Genomic DNA, 8,025 nt, shown 5'->3' with positions numbered 1-8,025 from the left:
CCTAACATCGGACATAGTGGTTGCCAGGGGCCGGAATTTTTTTCCTTGATGAATCTATTTCACTGATAATCTGTTTCGGCAGGATACGCTGATGAAATCTGCGTCTTAAATAGTTTGCCGTTAACATAGGAGTTATCACTATTTGTTCTAGATGGCGGAAGATGACCAGGATTTTATCAGGACCTCGGGAGTTAAAGATCATGTCCCCGCAAATTCAAAAGATCTTCACGATTTTGCCGCGATTTTCCACAACAACCATAGGCGCAATGGTTATAGGATACATTCATGATCTTGTCACGATCGCAGAAGATGAAGATGATGTCGGCTGCCATTGCGAATGATGTTCACTTTTTTGCCATGAACGTAGATGTTCACGATCCCTCCGTGACCGCGGCAGATGTCCACGATTTTACTGTAAGCGCAGATTACTGTGTTTTTACTGTGTTGCGGTAGTGGATGAGTGGTTAGATGACACACACTTTTAATTTTTTTTTTTACAAAAGAATAATTGGTCAGTCTTTTTGAACTACTGGGTAGCTTCCAATCAGGCTCCAAAGTTACTTTTAAGACAATCTGGGGTAGAATAAGAAAAAAAAAGCCTAAAATGATTTTTTAAAACAAAACGGTCATTTACTGGGGTGTGGTCATCCACTGAAGCACTTATCCAACAGCTCCTGTAATTGTAGTTTATTCTTTTTGAACAGGTTCTAATGATTAGTAAATACAAAATTAACTTCAATATTGGATCTAAAAAGGCAGTAGGACAATAATTTTACAAGAATACAAAAGTTGCATTACTAATGTAGCATACACAAATAATATATCTATCTTCTCATTACAAATGAAATTAAACAATTCATGTTTTGTTCCTGTTCCTAATAAGAAGTGTTTAAAAAATACATTTAAAAAGTAAGTAAATATTACCATCCTGTAGTAATATTGTGTATTGTAAGTACATTGTGATTTCACAATTTGCTCTCATCATTAAACAGCAAATAGTACTGTAGCCTATAGTACCATTGACAATGGTAATGATAGTACTTTGGAGCCTTATAATGGTTGTTTCTTAGTTAATCCTTATATATAATACGTGAAGGCGATTTCTACGAAACACTACTCCTCCGTTAATAATGGACGGATTTTTACAAACGATGTGTCAAAATTAAGTATTTTTTTGTGTAGACACCCCCTTTCACCAATTCATGTAATAAAAGTCGGGCTCTGCCCCACAGGCCTTCAATCCCAATGTATTTCTTGTGAAGAAAATATTTTGTTTCTTTAAAAAGACAAATAATTTGTAGCCTATTAATTACAGCTGTTCAGAGTAAACACATGATATACACAAGAGCGGTTGTTTTCAGTTTCGATAACTGTAGTGGAGTGATTGATTACACATTATCTTTAAGTTGATTCTTTTAAGTCATCGGAAATTATGATCGTTATTCGTTTTGAAATAACGCCTGTAATACTTTGCAATTGCTTGAATTCAAGCAACAGGTGCACTAGCTGCCCTGCTAATAAAGAAGGCAGTAAGTGCAAAATTTTCGATTTTCAGATTTTGATGTTATTTGAGGTTTTTGGGGTCAGGGATTATGAAAAACACACTTAAAAAGCCGTATCTACAACCGTTTCTGAGATATGGCAGGTGTATATGGCAGTATATACATCATTTTTCAACAAAAACTAAGCTAAAAGGCAGTATCTATAAAAGCTAAGCAAGAAAGGCAGTATCTGCTATGTAGATACTGCCTTTATGCTTAGTGATGTACATCACGTACTGCCTTTTTGCTTAGCAGTATGGGTACAAATGAGGAACTAAAAACAGTTTTTACCAGCTGAGATTATGTTGTTGTGTTTGTGTTTACACTGTTGTTTGTAAATATGAAAATCGCTAGTAGTAGTTAGATGCTGCTTTTTAGCTTAGGGTCCTCCTATTAGCACTTACTAGCTAAGCAAAATGGCAGTATGAGCAGATGCTGCCTTTTGGCTTAGCATGAACACAAATATTTCTAAGGACAAAAGCAGAATGTGCATTTTAGCGAATTTCCCTATAGGGAAGTAGCTATTACCGTAGGTCTCATGGTAAGACCTAAGCCCGGGACCGATTTACTTTTTCATTTTGATGTCCCCAGAGGCCAAAAACACCATTCGTTCAAATTTTTATATATCTATATATAGATATATATATATATATATATGTGTGTGTCCATCCGCACGATAACTTGAGTAATTTTTGTCCGATTTTGATCAAATTTGGTTTGAAGGTGTAAGGCGGGATAAACTTGAATGAGTTCGCGAACCAGCATGATCGGACTATGGGAACGGGGGTTTATGGGGTAAAAATAGGTTTTTCCCATTTTTGACCCTAAAAACACAAAATTTCACAATTTCTTTTTAAACCATTTTGTAGAGCTTAAAAAAACAAATAATTTAGTATATTGAAGCATTATTATGCGCCTAATTGTTACGGAGAAAATTCAAAAAAATTGTAATTTTAAAATTCCCATGTTATTCTTATGGAGAATAAGTCAACTGTTGTAGTTTGCTTCTTTATGAACATATTTTGATAAAAGTTGGAAAATACATTAATTTCTTACTAAACCACAGTACCTTTTAATATTCTACATAAAAAAAAACTTTTTTACCCTCCCTGTTGCAGCAAACCTAAGTACTCATTAAACTATAATTCTGTTTAAATAGGGAATAAATGTGATATTTTTAAGGAGACATTTTAGTTTAAATCCAATCAGGCAAATGGAAATTCTCTAAGTCTGCAGGTTTGCTGCGGCGGGGGTATTTATATTGATCCAGTGGAAAAAATGTATTTTTTATAGTGTCAATTGAATATTTAGGCCTAAGTATTACCTTAGATAACAAAAAATATTAGTTTAGTCTTCAGATGTGTCAGGGCAATGGCGGCAAAGTTGAGGCCATTTTCTGAAAATATTCACTTTTGCACATACTGCCTTCTTTCATAGCAGGGCAGCGCACTAGTCTATATTATTAAAAGAACTTGTTGGATTTTTGTGTGCAGCAAATCGACTCCTAAATATTAGGCATATTGGGTATCAATTTAAAGCTCTTATCCTCTAGATGTGATTTTTGCGGGTTTGAATGATATCCCGTGAAAGCCCTTTGTCCTATAGGCTTTTACAATTTTATAGTGTGACAGTGTTTTTGGTGGGGTGTTTGGAATCAAAATCGATGCCCTAAATAGTTCAGTCTGCCCGGGTTCCTAAATTTCCAGAGGTCAATCGAGATTTGTTTTTACCTAAACACAATCAAAAGAGTTTATGTTTTTAGGAGAAGGTTCAGAACTCTTTCCAGACTCGAAACTCTAAGGTTTATTCTGTAAGGCTCATCATCACCAACTCTACTACCTTCTGGGTGTCAGGGGAGCGACCCTGGTTCCCCAAAACGAACAAAATTAAGAGTCAACATCGAACGATTGTGCTTTGACCACTAAATTCTAACAAAGTCGATTAATTGGTGCTGGGTTGTAGGGTAGTGCTCTAGTTCCCAAAATGATTAAAACCGAGAGTTAACGCCGGGCGATAGTGTCTCGATCGCTAACTACAAATAAAGTCGATGAAATGGTACTGGATGTCAGATGAGCGACCCTGGTTCCCAAAACGATTGAAACTGAGGGTTAACGTCGAGTGATTTTGCCTCGATTGCTAACGGCGAATAAAGTCGATGAAGTGGTACTGGTCGTCAGGGGAGCGACCCTGGTTCCCAAAACGATTGAAACTACAACTAACCACCTATGCAACAACTGAAATGCAAATACTGTAAAATTATATTCTTCTTTCAATTAACGAATAACGAAATAATATGTAAACCATTGTAGTGGTATACTGCACTATCCAATGTCTAAAGCAAAGGTAAGAGCGGTAAAGTGTAGCTATGGTATTACTAAACCATGCTATGGTATAACCAGAGGGTGTACAACAATCACCGGGGAAGATGTCACTTGCTTCGGTGGTGGCTAGGACGAGACTGACAGACTGACAGACTGAACTGTCCGCGGCCGCTCACTCTTGGCTTCCCCCACTCCGCTCGAGGCCCGACGCTAGCGCATGGTGTGGCGGCGGCTGCTACAAGAATCGTCTTAGAGCGAGGCAGGGTAAACGTTGACTTTGCCCTGTCTAGTTTAGTTTCCTTTTGTCGCTACTTCGATAATTCCAATAAAAAATTTAAAAAATAATCCTCTCTCCTTGTTTAATGTTTCCCTAATTCTTTATAAGGTCAAAATAAATTCAGGGGTCTCTTTTTTGACCGTTAAAATAGTTTGTGCTGAATTCTGTTGTTAATTATCTGCACTTTTTCAAGTTTACATTGGTTTTGTTTACATCAAAACAGATGGACATAATGCAATTTTGTTTACATCCATACAAAAATGGGGTTATCTGTAGTTGGTGATTTTCAATGAATTCATGTAAAATGTTGTAATGTTGTTTGTATAAAATGTAAAGAAGAAAATGACTTGCGTTAGATTCTGTGTTGTGATAGGATTTTGTGTTTCCATAAGTATTTGTAATTTTTCTAAGATCCCTCAAAGCGATTGTGCACCCAATGAAAATAATAGGGATATGATGAAAAATAGTTGTTTTCATCCACTATCAACTATATATCAAATATAACATGGTCCCAGCAGTTAGACCATATAATAAAAATGTTTCCAGTGATGAGTCTGTAAGATTGCTGGGTTTCACCCTGGATTCGGAATTGCGTGGAATGACCAGGATGACGCATGCTCAGATGTTGGGATGGGATGACGCATGCTCAGAAAGTCCATCAAAACAAAACAAAAGCCATCCATAAAAAGGCTCCATAAAAAAAGGCTATCCGAGTAATGTCATTTGTTCGCTGAGCTTCACATTATGACTGTTGTGAATGTCTATATTTACCAATCTTTGTTAGCTATTAAGGACATGGAAGAAGATCTTGTTTGTAACAAGGATGTCCACTTATATCCCACAAGAAATAGAAACAATGTACATTTAAGTAGCAATAGATTGAGTAAAACTAATAACTGTTGTCCTGTTACAGGCATAAAGTTTTACAATGCTCTCCCGGAATTAAAGTGTTCGGTCATTGTGGAAGTCAAAATTTACTAAAATTGTAAAAGATTGGCTCGAAACTAATCCTTTTTATGAATCTGTTGAATATAATGATGCTCTGAAGGCTGGCCATTGTTTTAATTTGTAATTTTATTCATATACTCAGGTATGTGTCACAATTTAATTTTTTTCATAACTGCATGGTTTGCTGCTTTGTTTGCTGTGTGAGATTAACCCATTTCAGCATGGTTTGTAATGGTGAACATTTCATTTATTTATATTAATTGGTTTGTTTTATAGCATAGTTTTGACATTACCTATTGTATTTATTACCGTGCTGAATTGTTTAATAAATCTCTTGAACAACGATTTTGAAGTCACGAAGTAACGCAAGTTAACTTACTTGTCTTTATAAAATTTGTTGGTTTTTTTATATTGTTATTTATTTGTTGATGTTAATCCTTGTGGATCTATCTACATCTATATAAAATAGGCAAGCATGATTTTAGCCATCAGAATTCCTCCCTGGTTTCTCAACCAGTAGATGTCATATAAGAGGTCTTGCATGTTGAAAAAGTCTCATGGGCTCCGTCCCAGTGGCTTTTAAAGTTTTCATGCCATCAATATTTGTTTACATTATGATCAGCTGGATAATTCAATTGCTGTTACCATTTTTAGTTAGGTACAATCACGAATACTAGAAAAATACCGGTATGGATCATAAACATAAACAAAATGACGTTGTTGGCCCGAATCCTATACTAATAGCATTGAACATATGTTTTGGCAGTTCCATTTAAGTAATGTTAAATATTTATTTTCGGGCAAAAAACGTCATTTGTTTATGTTAATGATGCATACCGGTATTTTTCTAGTATTCGTGGGTACAATTAATTCAAGAAAACGTGTGCTACACACATTTACTTACTTAGTTTAGATTAAACAAGCTACGCCTCCTGGGGGAGGAGCCATGTATTGACACCCTTCTACTGGGAAATTCCATACGGGATGACCAATACCTATGTAATCGGTATTGATTCACATTACAATCGTCAATATAATAAAGTTGTAGTTTAATCGAATGAGAAAACATACTAAAATATGAGTGTTGTGTTTAATCCTTATAATAGGCCCTACGTGAAGGCGATTTCTACGAAATACTACTCCAGGGTTAATAATGAATGGATTTTTACAAACGATGTGTAAAAATTGAGTGTTTTCGTCATACTGCAGCAAAAACAGCCATTTTACTTTCTCCCCCTATACCATAGTATATGGAGAAAGTATTGTTTTTGTCAAAATTTTCGAGTTTGAGTTTTGAGTGGATATATTCGTTTTGGGCCCCCCTGGACCCAAAAAAGTGGTTTTCGAAGTGATGTCTGTGTGTGTGTGTGTGTGTGTGTGTGTGTGTGTGTGTGTGTGTGTGTGTGTGTGTGTGTGTGTGTGTGTGTGTGTGTGTGTCTGTGTGTCTGGATGTGTACAGAGCTAGAGACCACACCTGTGGTCCGATTTCGATGAAATTTGGTATGTAAGTTCTAATCCATGGTATCTCCAGGCGTTTTTTTAATTTTTTTTAAATTTTGATTTTTAATGGGGATTTTCCCATAAAAACCCATAAAAAACCGGAAAAATCGGATTTTCTCAAAAATGGCCCGAACGATTTTGATAAAAATTTAGTATGTTGTAGCCCTTTAAATTCTTAATAAAATGGTACAAATCCCATATCTGTAAAAATTATGGTTCAAAAGTTATGGTCAAATATGTTATTTTCCCATAAAAATCCCATAAAATAACGAAAATAGGATTTTAGAAAAAACCCGGTCTTGATTTAACATAATATGTTATAGTCCTTACAGTTTTGATAGTTTTTTTAATTTTTTAGAAATTTTTAATTTTTATGGGGATGTTCCCATAAAACCCCATAAAATAACGGAAAATATGATTTTCCCAAAAATGGCCTGAACGATTTTGATCACAATTTATTATGTTATAGTCCTTTATATCCTGAACAAAATGGTACAAATCCCATTTCTGTAAAAATTACGGTTTGAAAGTTATTGTAAATTATGTCATTTTCCCTTAAAACCCCCATAAAATAACAGAAAAATCGGATTTTTCCAAAAATGGCTCGAATGATTCGTTGATTTTGATAAAAATGTTTCATGTTATAGTCCTTTAAATTCTGAACTAAATTGTACAAATCTCATTTGCGTATATTTACTCTCACCACTTACATATGATAAAGGTTTTTGACAAACTTATGGGAGAAAGTATGTGTCAGAACGCTGATACCGTTTATTAATGCATGCGTTACAGGTCTAAAGTAGCATCTTTAATCTCTAGAGAATAAAAACCATTATTAGTCATTAGGGAGTAAAAATCACTGTTGTAAACGGTTGTAAATTTAGATTGTGGCAATCGTATCGATCAAAATTATTAATCAATTGATTTTAGGTAAGGTCTTAGCGTATTGTGGTCGATCGCTCGACGGTATAATGTACTGTAACACAGTCGTAGTCTAATAGACATAATGACCGAGAGCTCGCCCCGTGGTCGAGAACTCGACTAAAAGTATGTACAGTAGAGTCCTGCAAACTCGGCGTAATGTGGACTGGAAGGGTGCCGAGTTTGTGAAATGCCGGGTTAAGGGGAACTAGGGTTTAAAAGAAGAACAATACAATTTTTAAGCTAAAATTAACTAATTAATTAATCTTTTATGTATATTTATATTTCAAGTTAGTATTAAGTCATCAGATATAGTACAACAAATCATTTGTACAAGCTGAGAATTATTTGACTTGAGCTGGCTTGAGTCCATGTTTAACTCGGACTCAAACAATCACTAATTTTCTGTGCCAGGTGATGGCCGAGTTATCCGGACTGCCGGGTTATCGAGTGCCGAGTTTGCGGGACTCTACTGTATTGTGCAAACTTATCTATTTTCACCCCTCGCTGTAAATAA

Source organism: Macrosteles quadrilineatus, unplaced genomic scaffold (genome assembly GCF_028750875.1).
Source record: "Macrosteles quadrilineatus isolate MER2022 unplaced genomic scaffold, UCM_ALF_1.0 Scaffold_8__2_contigs__length_117827958, whole genome shotgun sequence".
NCBI classification, from domain to species: domain Eukaryota; kingdom Metazoa; phylum Arthropoda; class Insecta; order Hemiptera; family Cicadellidae; genus Macrosteles; species Macrosteles quadrilineatus.
The sequence above is the reverse complement of the archived record's forward strand: the minus strand, read 5'-3'. Positions refer to the sequence as shown.